The following is a 13091-nucleotide window of genomic DNA, read 5'->3' on the forward strand; positions in this document are numbered from 1 at the left end:
CTCTAATACCTCACATTCCTAACTCACAAGTTACAAAATTGGAGACAGTATTGCTAACCAATATAAAAGAATGTAAACATTTATATGTATAAACCTACAAATACCCATAAGGTATCTCATCCCAGTAAAAATTAATTTCTTCTCAGATCATTCTGATTTGGAGGAAGTTGGAAGAAAACTCTAAGTTAAAGTGAACTTATACTGGCCATATTACAGAACATGGGGATGGGTTTTTTCCCCTTCATCCAATCTGCAATTAGGTATTTCTAATGATATTGATTTCAATTTTGTAATATACTGAGACCAAGACAAAGGACACTTTATTTCAAAATTGAAAAAAACCCAGAAAAGTCATTTTTAAATTTTTTAGTGCTGAGACCTTTAGATAAATGTGTTGGCTGGGAGTCAGATGGCAGACCTGTAGATGGCTAACCCAGAAGGCTAATATTTATCTAACCATGCAGCACTCACATATTTGGATAAGCCACAAAATCTGAAAGTAGATTCCCAAATTTCTAATTTAATTGCCCCAAGAAGAATCATTGGACTCAGATGGATCAAAATTAACTGAGACAAAAAATATCATGTAGAACTTCTCAAGAAAGTTATTAGACATTCTCCATAGTTTGGAAAATTTTAGAAAGCACAGTTTTGACCAGGTTCTGTGCATACAGTTACATGGTCACCTTAATTTGAGAAGAGACTGAAAACAAATTTCCCCATACTTATCAAGGCACACTTGAACAACAACCAACTTTAGCTAGTGTGTAAGCCTTTCTCAAATAGAAATATTGTTACTCACGTTAACTTTCCAATCCAAACAAAATGTCAGATGAAGTAAGATATACTGTCAGAAAAGAAAAATAAGCCATAGGTGGTGTTTTAAAAACAGGTTCACTGATAGCTGCAGCACCATATTCCATCACCTCAGAGCCACAGGTTGCCTTGTAAAGAGAGTTACATTGTAAGGTGATAATGGCTGCCATCATTCACTGACATGGTTAGAAACTAGGAGTTTACTCAGCACTTGTCACTCAAGTTAAATGGAAGGAACAGCAAAATGTTCTTTTGTGTAGGGACAGTTGAAAGAAGGCCCTGAGTGGGAGCAGCATGCATATGCCCATGCAGACCTCTAGTTACAGATTACAAAGCAATGTGTATCAGGATGTGTGAGACACAGGAATGTGTTACTTCACAATGAAGCGCAGAACTATGAAAACTATCAGTCTTCTTGAAACAATCATTTATAGGGAACTCTAAAGATTTGTGGAGGAAATAAATGTTACTTTAGTAAAGACTCTACTGAGGTTGAAGAATATCCAAATGAATTCTTATTAAGAAGCCAAGCAGAAAGTTGCACAAACTGTTAATCAGAAAATATCAAACAAGTGCCATTATCAGAGTCAGTGTAACTGAAAATGTTTTTGTATTCGATAAGAATATTCACAATCAAAAGGCAGAGATGGTCAACATACGGCTAAGTATGACTGGACATATTTTTCTATCTGTGGACTGACAGACAAAAGGAAAATCCCTAGAGGATGAACTCCTGCAAGCTTTAAGACAGCTTTAGTATAGAGTTTGATGTGTGCAAAAGACACAGGAGGTCAAGTAATCCCCTTATGGTTAGAGAATATATAGTAAAATTCTATTTGCTTGTAAAGTCTCTTTATTTCACTGGTCTTTCAGATAAAGTATTATGATTAACTGACACATGGCCTTTAGTAGGACACACTGGTTTCTGGAATGGTACCTACTACTGGAAACCTGCTAGAAGAAAAAAAGACTGAAATAAAGCAAAAGATCTGAAACAAAAAGAAAAAAAAGGCTTAATCTGTAAGTCACTCATTTTGGGGTGGAACATTCCTTCCACCCTTAAGACTTTTTTTCCCACCAAACTTATCTATGTTCTGCAAAACCTGACTCTGTTGAATGGATACCTACTGCCAACCTTTCTTCTATTTGGACTCCTGTTTTACAGGATGAGGGAAAACACTTTCTTTTTCAATTCCTTTATGTTACCTGCAGGGTTTCTGAAGGGCTTCTAATAATAATTCATCAGAAAGAACACACAATAGTATGTTCTATCTCTAAAGAAGCCTCTGATGCTGGTCCCCATACTTAGGTACTCATTGCCACCTGAGGCAAGACTCCTAGGAAATTAATACAACTCTTAGAAGCAACAAGAAGTTCATGGTAAGTTGAAGTTGTCTTCTGTTGTCATTTCTTTAAAGTAGGAAAAACCACAACAAATGCAGTTTTTCTGAAAAGAACCAAGTGTTTTTAGCTGCAACACAGGGACAAACACAACATCAAGCAGTTTCTGGGTGTTATTTTCAACTTCATGTAACAGAAATAAATCAGGCTGCCAAACATGGACATTCTGAAAGACTAATGAAACTACCAGAAACTGTATCTCTTCAGCCTGTGAATATACAAGTAGAATCAGGTTTTAAGCCAGGAAAATCAGCATTGGCTCATGATTACACAGGTGACATTTTTCACTGTGAATCAACACTAAATCAATCACCAGTCTTGTCTTAAGAAGAACGTACTTGGATTTTGGCTGTTCGTAGTATTTCAGATGAGCTATAAAACAGAATTCCTGAACACTTGTGCTTACAGATCACATTGCACTTCACAGCTGTTGTGTTTTACCCCAGCAGAGGGTGCATTTAAGCAAGTGGAAAAAAGCAATTTTCTTTTACACATAGCTTAAAGTGCTTAGGGGTCTTTTTGAACAATATGTGACACATACATATATTATATTTTAAAAATATTAAATAATTCATAACAAATAATTATTAAGTCTACCTGCAATATGCCTCATTTTTTGTGTAGTTCTTCATGGCCACAATGAACAACAGCATAATGCTGCAACTAGTTGGATGAAACAGTGAAGTCTGAGTAGACCTAAATTTCATAACATCGTGATAAATACGAGGTCAGTAAATCTGTGTAATGTAATTGCTATTATGATTACTTTTTAAAAGGAAATTTTTGTTTAATCTTCTACATTAAAAGAATGCTGAGGTTGCAAAAGCAAAGCATTTAAAAAACAGAACATGCCTGAAGTAAAGCTGTTCATATGGCATTACTTCAACCTCCTCTGCATGACCTTTCCTCCATTCTTTGTTACTATGTGCCACATTATTTGTTTCCCCAGGCCCTACATTTCATCACTGCATTGGATAGAATAAGTTTTGAAGATGAACTGGTTTTTTTTAAATACTTTTATTCAGTGTTACTTAGTGCAGAGACTGTTGTCTCTGTCCTGTGCTCCCTTTGTTGCTGACATTGGAAGGGATGTGGCCAAGCTAGGCACACTTTGGGACCTGGAGGAACTTTTTAGGGAAGCAGAATGCCATTCCAAGGAGATGGATTTCTGCCACAAATAATTTTTCATCAACCTCCGTAAAATTAAAAAAGATGAACAATTTGCCATTCAATACTAATTCTTCCCTTCCTAGATTGTCATACACATCTACCTTTAGGGGAGTTAGTTAGATGAAAATAAATGCAAAGTTTCCTCAAAAGTTCATGCATACTCTCTGTTGCATGTATGTTCTCCTACGAAGTCTCACAAAGTAACCTACTTTCACAAACATTTTAAGCCTCTGGCGAATATAAGTCAAAATTCAGAAAATAAATAGTCCACAATTATCTTTCTACTACTTTTTCTTTCTCTTTAGTGAAACAAATAATCTTTTAATGATTTAATGTCAGACTAAAAAAAGACAACAGTCATTCTTTGTATAACACAAACTAAATTGTATTTGAAGGAGCAGGGACTCCTATCAAATTGCACAGGATTAATCCTGTGAAGCAATTTTCAAATGAAAGTCTTAAATAACATGTGACTTGTAACTGCAGTTAAGACATGGAATGAATAACGGGTGGAAGCAGAATAACAAAAAAACTGGGTAGTTTTGTGAGCAACAGAACTTATGAATAACAGTATGGACATGCTTAATGCTGCAGCCTCTTTCCTCAGCAGATGCATTATTTTGCCCGTCTCTGTTACATAGTCCATCTGTTTTCATGGATATTAGTATCTCTGAGGTCTCTACTTCTCCACCAAATTTGTTTGAAGTTGGCCAACAGGTTCAAGACTTATTGTTGGGGACAGACACAGCATGATTGTATCAACTTACAAAACTTCTGTTTCCCTACAAAAGTATGATAAAAATAGCAAATCTAGGCTATGGTAGCCTAGGAGATAGACAATTCCACAGCAGGGCACTTTCTGCAGGGAAGGCCAAGCCAGAAGAACACAGGAATTCAGTGTTCATGTCTAGCAGCAAGAATTCTCAAGCTGATAAACTGCCGTAACATGATAAAAGAAGGAAAGACAGACAGATAAAAATATGCCCAGTACTATTTAAAGTATTAAAAATAACATTAAACAATTATAATTTTTAAAATAGCATGCTTAAAGGAAAAGGAAATAACATCTTTTACTACATCATAATTACCTGTTGTTAGCAACTTTTGGTTAGTTGTCTCAGAACATCTCAAATAGGTCTTAAGATAAAGAAGAGTTTGCCTCCTTGATTTCAAACTATAGCCTGGTATTGGTTCAGCAGCAGAACATGACAGACCAAATTAATTTAACTGCAATACTTCAAACGGAGCTTTACCAAGGATTAATATACCACAGTACTTCGAATTGTTATGAACAGATGGTCATCAGCTCAGGTGCAGTAACTCCCCTTTTAGTAATTCAGTCATGCTTTGAACACTCCATTGCACCGATCTCACCTTTTATTTCTTCAGCACAAGAAAAGCTGCTTGTAAAGAATCGTGTGGTTTTGTCATAGGACAACTAATATAATATAATCTCTTAATTTCATTTAATTCCATTCATTGAGTTGTTTAGTATGAAATCAAGATTAGGTCACAGAAGACAGCAAGTATCTTATAGAGCATTACTGCCAAAAGCATCCTTAAGCATCAGGCTTACAAGGGAGACCAGAAATCATTAATTCATTGAATATTGTTCCACATACAGGTGGACATATGACATAATATAGTGCATTCAACACATTCACAAACATGGAATGCTTTTTTCCCCTCTCAGGTCAGTAACTCTGCTAAACAAGTAGCAGAAGCTACACCTACCTTTGGTGCACTTACTTTATTGGCAAGAAGACTGCTGAAGAACTCATTCATTCACACTGTACTAATGTTATCTATAAGCTATTTAAGTATCCGAACTTTCTCTTTTACTCTTATGTAACAGATATGAAATTCAGATCCACCTTATTTAGTTAATGAATTAGTTTCTCTAAAGTTACAGATATAGGAATTTTCACAATCTTCAATGGCATCACAAAGGAAATGTACAGCTTCGCCAACTTAAGTCTAAAGCAACACAAATCATGGTTTACACTTAACTAATAAAAACAGTTTGATATCCAAAATATTGTAGGACAATTAAATTGTATAAGAAGATCTACAACATCATTATAAAAGCTAGAAAATACAATAACACAAGAAATGGTGAAACCATGAATTGAATTTCACAGTTGCTACACATGTTCAAGTAAGTAAACACTGTTTTCACAAAAGATTTTTTGCCTGGGAATCAGGAAAAAAAGGAGGTGGAAGAATAAAAGAACAGCTAAAGAAATCTTTAACATTCAATATAATCAGTTTAATATTCAAGATTGTTTTTAAAATGCTGAGTTGTTACAGATAAAAATTTTGAATGAGACCACATTCATCAATCAGTCCACTTAAAGTAGCAATATTGCAACTCAGTGAAGAATCAGCCATCAATTAAAAACTAAAATTTCATTAAACCTATACTAATCAGAGCTAGCATTGTAATGTGACCCTCACCTATGCATGCATTTCATGTATCACAATATGACAGTGCTGCAACAGGGAAAACCTTCCTTCCATTTTTCCTGGTATCATCTTGAGAACTTAAAATTGAGGTCTTCAGAGACAAAATCAAAATAAAATAAAAGGGGAAAAAAAGGAAGTTGCTGAAGCAGAAACATAGATATGAAACATCTGCCTCAGGCAGACATGAATTCAAGACATGGGTGTACATGTTCAAAAATAAAACAAAAAATAATGAACTATGGGACTACACTTCCACCTTGACATCCTACTGACTACGCAAAGTAGGCAAGTTTTGCCTTCATGCTTTATGACCTCCTAAGAAGCTCCTCAGTGGTATTACAGCCCACTAATTTATACTTGCCTTGCATTTGTTCTAACTGTATTATATTATTATGGATATTAATATGAATAATACGTCATAAACCCACAGAAGACTATTAATCCTTTGTGACATCACTGCATACTGCTCTAGAACTCTTACACTTTAATTCCTTTTTTTTTTTTTTTAATATATATTTAAAGCTGTAACATCTATGCACCTGTTGCCTTCCTGGCCATAGCTGACACTGTTCCAACAGAGAATCATCTTAAACCAATAAAATGGAAAGGAATGAAGGTAGTCAAACAATCAACATCACTAACAATGTCATAGGACACAGAGTTCAGCATAGATTTTACTCAAGGTCTTCACAGAACTTTACAAGATGGCTTCCTGATTTAATTCACAAATATCAGAAGACAAGTATTACACACTTATTCATCAGAGCTCTTGCAACCTTGTGTCTTTCCTCCTTCCACTCTGACACCATTAACAAGTTCCATCCTGCCTTTTCTGGATTCTGAACCTTTCTTGTACTATGTCCTCGTCCCGAACAACATCTTTTCTATTAGAGGGCTAATAGTTATTCCCCTTTCTCTGCTATATACCCATATGATTCTTTTTGTACTTCAGAATTATTCATTCACATGTACATCTTGCTCTCACTGCTATTTTCTCCCACAGTTCTCTGGAATCAGAACAAACACAGAAAGATCCAGACAGTTGGGAGAGCACATCTGATGATTCATCATGGCTGCCTAGCAGCATAAAATAATTTTTTTAACTTTGTACGGTCAATAGCTATGACTTATCCCATTTACCACCACTAGAATTATCATTCCATATGGTACTAGCTTCTTATGAAGTCCAAAAACTTTAATCCATTTTCCTTAGAATCATAGTATTGTTTAGGCTGGAAAAGACCTTTAAGATCATCAAGTCCAACCCTTAACCTAACACTGCCAAGTCCAACCACTAAACCACGTCCCTAAGCACCACATCTACACATCTTTTAAATCCCTCCAGTGATGGTGACTCCACCACACCCCTGGGCAGCCTGTTTTAATCATTGACAACCCTTTCAGTGAAGAAACTCTTACTCATATCCAATCTAAACCTCCCCTAGCACAGCTTAAGACCATTTCCTCTTATCCTATCACTTGTTACTTGGGAGACGAGACCAACACCCACCTGGCTACAACCTCCTTTCAGGTAGTTGTAGAGAGCAATAAGGTCTCCCCTGAGACTCCTTTTCTCCAGGCTAAACAGCCCCAGTTCCCTCAGCCGCTCCTCATTAGACTTGTGCTCCAGACCCTTCACCAGCTTCACTGCTCTTCTTTGGACATGCTCCAGCACCTCAGTGTCTTTCTTGTAAAAAACTGAACATAATATTCAAGGTGCAGCCTCACCAGAGTCCATCACAACACCATTTTACCTACTTCTTAATCAAAAACAACACAACATGTCATCACTTTTAATATAGATGATTCAGACCTTCCTAGAAAACCTGTCATTAGTCTGGCTGATTAACAGTAGTGAAAAATCTGAATGGCAAAAAAAAGTAAACATTCTCATATCAATTTAACAAAATCAAATTCAGTTAAAATACATTATTAAATGTCAAACAGTAGACTAGCTGTGTCTATTCTGCATGCATTTCTGCTGCACTTCTATTAAGGCAGGAAGTGAGATATGAGAGCGCGCTCCTCAAAGCTGCATGATAGATCCTGGACAGGAGGACAGGTACATTAAGCTCAAGCTAGTTTTTCTTATTCCTTAAAAGACCCTGACTGGAGTTTAGGTACACTGCTGTCACTGTTGTGACCACATTTTCCACATACTGATTGGAGCCAGCCTGAAACTAGCCAGCCCAAGTGCTGTGACCCTTGTAGCCACAGCTCTGATGAACTCCACTCAGGCGGCAAAACCTGTCTGAAAACTGGAATAAATACGCAATTACTTAATTGTCTCTGTACCTCCAGTCCACAGATGTAGACATACTCTGCAGGAATCCCAGATCACTATAAAGGGAAGAGTGACTGCTGCTGAATGACACCCCTGAGTGCCCTTGGAATACCTCCAATATTGAGTGTTAAGCAGAGAGTCAGATGAAAATCAGAAAACAACTTTGCCTTTACAGCGAAACCAGCTAATTTAAAGATGAACAGAGAAACCAGACCCTAATATGACTGTATTATACACTAAAATCCAATAAAAAGGTAATACTTTAGTATTTGGCATTATTATTTTAGTTACTTGTGTATATATATTTTTAATATGTATATTTTATATATATTCACACACTTACACAATTCTTACTAAAAAAATTACTTCATTTACAAGCAGGTGTCTCCAAGATCTGATTATTTATAATATCTTATCCTTTTTATGTTTACAATTAATAATTAATGACATTTTGGGACAGAAATACTTGCTCCAGGACAGAAAAAAAATGAACTTTTTATACCAAATAGTTACAACAGATTGACATACATAATTCTTACCTGAGAGGGACACTGTACCTCACAATGGTGTTTTAATAAATCAGGCTCTAAATACTAATTACAAGCACTGATTAAGCACTACATTTTTAAAACAAAAATATTCTGCAAACTCCCGCACACACTTTTAAAGTGATGGGAAGGGAACTGAGAATTGGTGCATAGCCCGGGGCTGGGAAGCTCAGAAGATTAGTGTATCAAATTCAAATAACTGGAAATTCCAGATGGCTGTTCTTGCTTAAATGGATCAGAAAATCTGTAATATCAGTATTTCCATAACTTTTCTATCATGTACAGTTTATTTTAATTGCTGGAATTTTTCTGCTTTGTTTGTTTATTTGGCTGAAGAAAAATGTTATGGGGTAAAAAAGAACTAAAAAAAATTATTATCTTGTAGATTTTTATCTAACTGTTCAATGATTGAGAAAACACAATACCACAAATTACTTCAATAAACTTGTGTTTCCCAGTGGATGGGTTCCACATCCCATAGATGAGAATCCAAAATGAGCAACCATGGGAAGAAGGTTTTCCTAATATGACAGTCCCTTCTGCTTTCTCTCACAGTTGGACAAGCAGTGTAATACAAAAGCTGTTGATCTTTAGGAGGTTTCTGTACACAAAAAAAAAAAGTTCAAAGCTGACTCATAGCACCACAGTCTCCTTTTCTAGGTTAAGATATACACTATACCAGAACCTGTAGAGACTGTCGCTGATAATACAAGACAGACAACATTCTTCTTAAGAAGTGCTCCCAGGCTATTCAGGTAATCACAATAAATATAAAAGGAGCTAACAAACTAGGTCTCCAGTAGTATCTCTGGTATGAAATGAATGAAGGATGCCAAATTTCAGAGATACTGCTTAAGGTTTTGTGCAAAAACAGGATACATCTTCAGGACATACAAGTATAGCAAATCGTGAGTTAATCCAGTTGTACAGACACCCATAAAACACAGTAACATGCATTTCAGCAAGTAAGCACACTCATTGTCACAGATGGATTTACTGAGCCCTAGTAAGGATTGTACTGCAGCTACTACACACTTAGTGCTTTCCAAACCAGTGAGATTAAAGCTACCTCTAGCAGGTGTACACATACTATGACTGTTATCCCAACTGCAAAGAAATTTAGGACAGACAACATTGCATAGGCCATATGGTCACATTTCCATGATCATAATGTCCCAAGCAAGGGTTCTGGGTTTTAGGAGTTTGGGGGTTGTTGTTGGGTTTGTGGTTTGTTTGTTTTAGTTGTTGGTTTGTTTTGTTTGGTTGGTTTTTAGGGGTGGTGGTGGTGTTTTTTGTTTGTTGGCTTCGTTTTTGAAGAGAAGAATATTGGGAGAATCCACCTAAAATCTTACTTATAGTTTAGTCGCGTCATGCTAGGAGCTTCCAGCTAATTTGAGATGCTTCCAGAGCTTTTTCAATAAACAAATGCTTTGAAGTTTAACAGATTAGTAAAAATAAAGTAATTTTTTATAAATAATTTCTGTAGTATATTTCCTCTTAGATACCAGCACACAAATATTTGCAGAAAAAGTAGGGACAGACTCAAAACACCACATCTTCACCCTACCTGTACAACATGTGTACTTAAGACAACAGCTTCCCAGTGTGACAAAGAAAAAAATTACAGGGAAAGTCACAGATCAATAGCTATGGAATTTCCAAAAGCAGTTTTTAACCAAAGAGCAAAACAAAAGATGAACAAGCTATTCAATGTGTATACAGTCTGGAGAAGACCAATGGTTCCAGAGTCTGTTACTCTTTCTTCCACAAAACCAAAAACTGATCAGACTCAACTGCAAAGTTTACTAGCTGTGCAAGCTTCATTTTCATCTCTTACTGTGATACATATTATCTATGGCTGTCAATGAATGCACATCAATGTTCTGAAGGGGGAACAATCAAGACTTCTTACTTCATGAGTTTTGAAAATGTACAACTACCCTTTTTGTATAACGTTGGTCCTGTTAACTCCCTTTTTATGAGAGGTTTTATGTTTCTGGATACAAAATATAATGATTTTACTGTATCTGTCCCAAGCTTCATTTCTGAAGGAACTTGTACAAGAATTTTAGGTGTCTCGAGATTCTTTTATCCTTGAAATGTGGAGGAATGGGGTTCTAAATGTTTTTTATTCAGCGACCTTCATTGTACTTGATTCCAATTATGCAAATCACATCTTGCAAAGTCCATTACTTAGTGCTTCGAACAGCTACAAAAAATAGGTATCAATGTATAATACTCCAGATTAATGATGGTGATACTGCAATTTGTCTTAATAAATACATGTTGTTTCCTGAACTCTGCTTCTCAGTTCAGAATGGCATCATACAGAATAAACTTGCAATCATACTTGACAGAGGTTTCTGGATACTACATCCTCCAAAAGTTGACTTTTTCGTGTATTCCTTATTGAGTCTTTTAGTTCATAACAGGACCAAAGGTAGTATTACAAATCACACCATTCTTGCCCCTAGGAAAAGTATAGGAGAGCTTTTGAGTTCCAGTATCTAGAAGGGGACAGGATGGACCCAGAGCCTAAGTGGCCTTGTGTTTTTCTCCTACCTTTGCTTCCCTGTCACTAAGAGATGGCAGGACAAAGATAGTGGTGCTTTAGGAACCCTGTAAACTTCTGTCTCACTGCAGAACCTTTCAGGAATACTGTCTGAAAAGAGCAAGCTCACTTCCCCTTATCATACCCAGGGAACTTCTTCGTAAAAGTATTGTGAAAACATGTTACTTCTGACTGCTGCCACAGTCTTCCAGAGCAGAACACAACAGAGTATTTCAGTTGGAAGGAACCTACAATGATCATCTAGTCCAACTGCCTGACCAATTCACGGCTGACCAAAAGTGATCAAACCTTTACCCTAACACCTACAGCACCTAACAAATGATGAGAGACGATGCCAAAATTATAGTTCTATCATTTTTCATCCAAAATGGACTCTGCACTTCAAATACACATTACATTAAGCTATTTACTGCTAAGCAGTAAGCGTGTAGGCAGATAAATGCAAATGCCAACAAAAGAATACTGCTCTAACTTTATCTCTTGGAAGAGATAACTATTGATATACACAGTCCTGAAAGATGCTAAGTATGTATCACAATTCAACCAAAGATCTATTCACAGTATAAATTATATTTCTAGATTGAGTCCTGATGGCTCAAACTGTGTCAAGTCAAACCATAGATAAATGTATCATCAAAACAACTGATGCTTCTACAGAACTCCAACATTAATTATTCTAATCATGCTTAAGTGTTCCCATTGACAAAAAGGCCTTTGAATGTTCAACTTCAGCAGAAAAAAACTGTAGATTTCCTGCATTTCTTTTTAAATTCTAGACCCTTACTGAGAAGATCTGAATAAGCAGTATTTGCATCATTAGCAGAGGGGAAACTACTAAATAAGTATTTTTCCTGAAAAACACTAAAGGATGTGGTAAAGCAAGCATGGCAGGAGGGATAATTCATAAAATAAGCAAAAAGAAGAATGTGGTATTCCCAGCTACCTTAATTATTAATGAATTTGATTTTATTTGATTTGCTAATTTTGCGAAAAATGCTACGAGTACAAAGAAAGGAATGAAATCTCAGAAACACTTCCAGTACTTCACACAACTTCATCTGACCTTGAACAATGCTGGTGCAAAGAGCCCAGACAAATTAGATTTTACATTTACAAGAATTCCACACAGTGAACATCTAAGAGTGTGAAAGCCTCCTGACAATTTTTCCAGGTTGTTCTCAAAAACAGGTAAGAATTTCCTTGCTGAAACATCAATCGGTTCCCAATGGGAGTTACTTTAGGTAGGCCTGAGGAATAAGAAGCTTCAGAATTATGGCCTTTCCGTCACAGTACAGCAGCTCAAGAAAAAGGACAAGAGCAAGGGATTAAGGAAGCTTAGATATTGTTCACAATTCAAATTAATCTTTGAGTAGATGATGGGTTATATGTGACAGATTAATAAGGAAGTACAATTTTCAAGTAAATGTTGCTCTGTCCCACAGCCAGGAGGATTTGCTTAGCTGAACTACAGTTTCCTCAGTGCCAAGGAGGACCAACAACAAGGCGTAAATTTAAGCTAAAAAAGCTTACCCTCATTAACGTAAATTAAAGAAATACATTTTTATTTTCTTATTTTTTAAGCAGAAAGCTGTTAAGAGAGCAAATCAAGCAGCTAAAACTTACAGAAAAAAACAGCAACAAATACTAGTGCCTAAACTCTCCTAGAAGTCTCTTTCAGTCACTTGGAAAAGACTTCCATTGAGGATAAGAGATCAATACGTATGCACAAATAGCTGGTGGTATATGGTAGCTCATCTATATTGGATAAGAGTAATATAACACACCTGGTAAAGCTTAAGTAAACATGAAGTATCCTATATGTAATTATCCTTTA

General features: G+C 36.1%; 1 protein-coding gene across 9 annotated transcripts in view; it reads right to left on the reverse strand.

Annotated features, from left to right (window-relative positions):
• The window catches only part of FOXP2 (forkhead box P2), a 438488-nt gene that overhangs the window by 280136 nt on the left and 145261 nt on the right, over window positions 1-13091 (reverse strand). The window contains exon 4 of one of the 9 annotated variants that reach the window (XM_075743974.1): window positions 2815-2913. The exons of the other annotated variants lie outside the window; for them this stretch is intronic. The gene's annotated coding sequence lies outside the window, so the exon portion shown is untranslated. The remainder of the gene's footprint in view (window positions 1-2814; window positions 2914-13091) is intronic. 9 annotated transcript variants of the gene reach the window in all.

The sequence above is a fragment of the Balearica regulorum genome, chromosome 1, assembly GCF_011004875.1.
Source record: "Balearica regulorum gibbericeps isolate bBalReg1 chromosome 1, bBalReg1.pri, whole genome shotgun sequence".
Classification (NCBI taxonomy): domain Eukaryota; kingdom Metazoa; phylum Chordata; class Aves; order Gruiformes; family Gruidae; genus Balearica; species Balearica regulorum.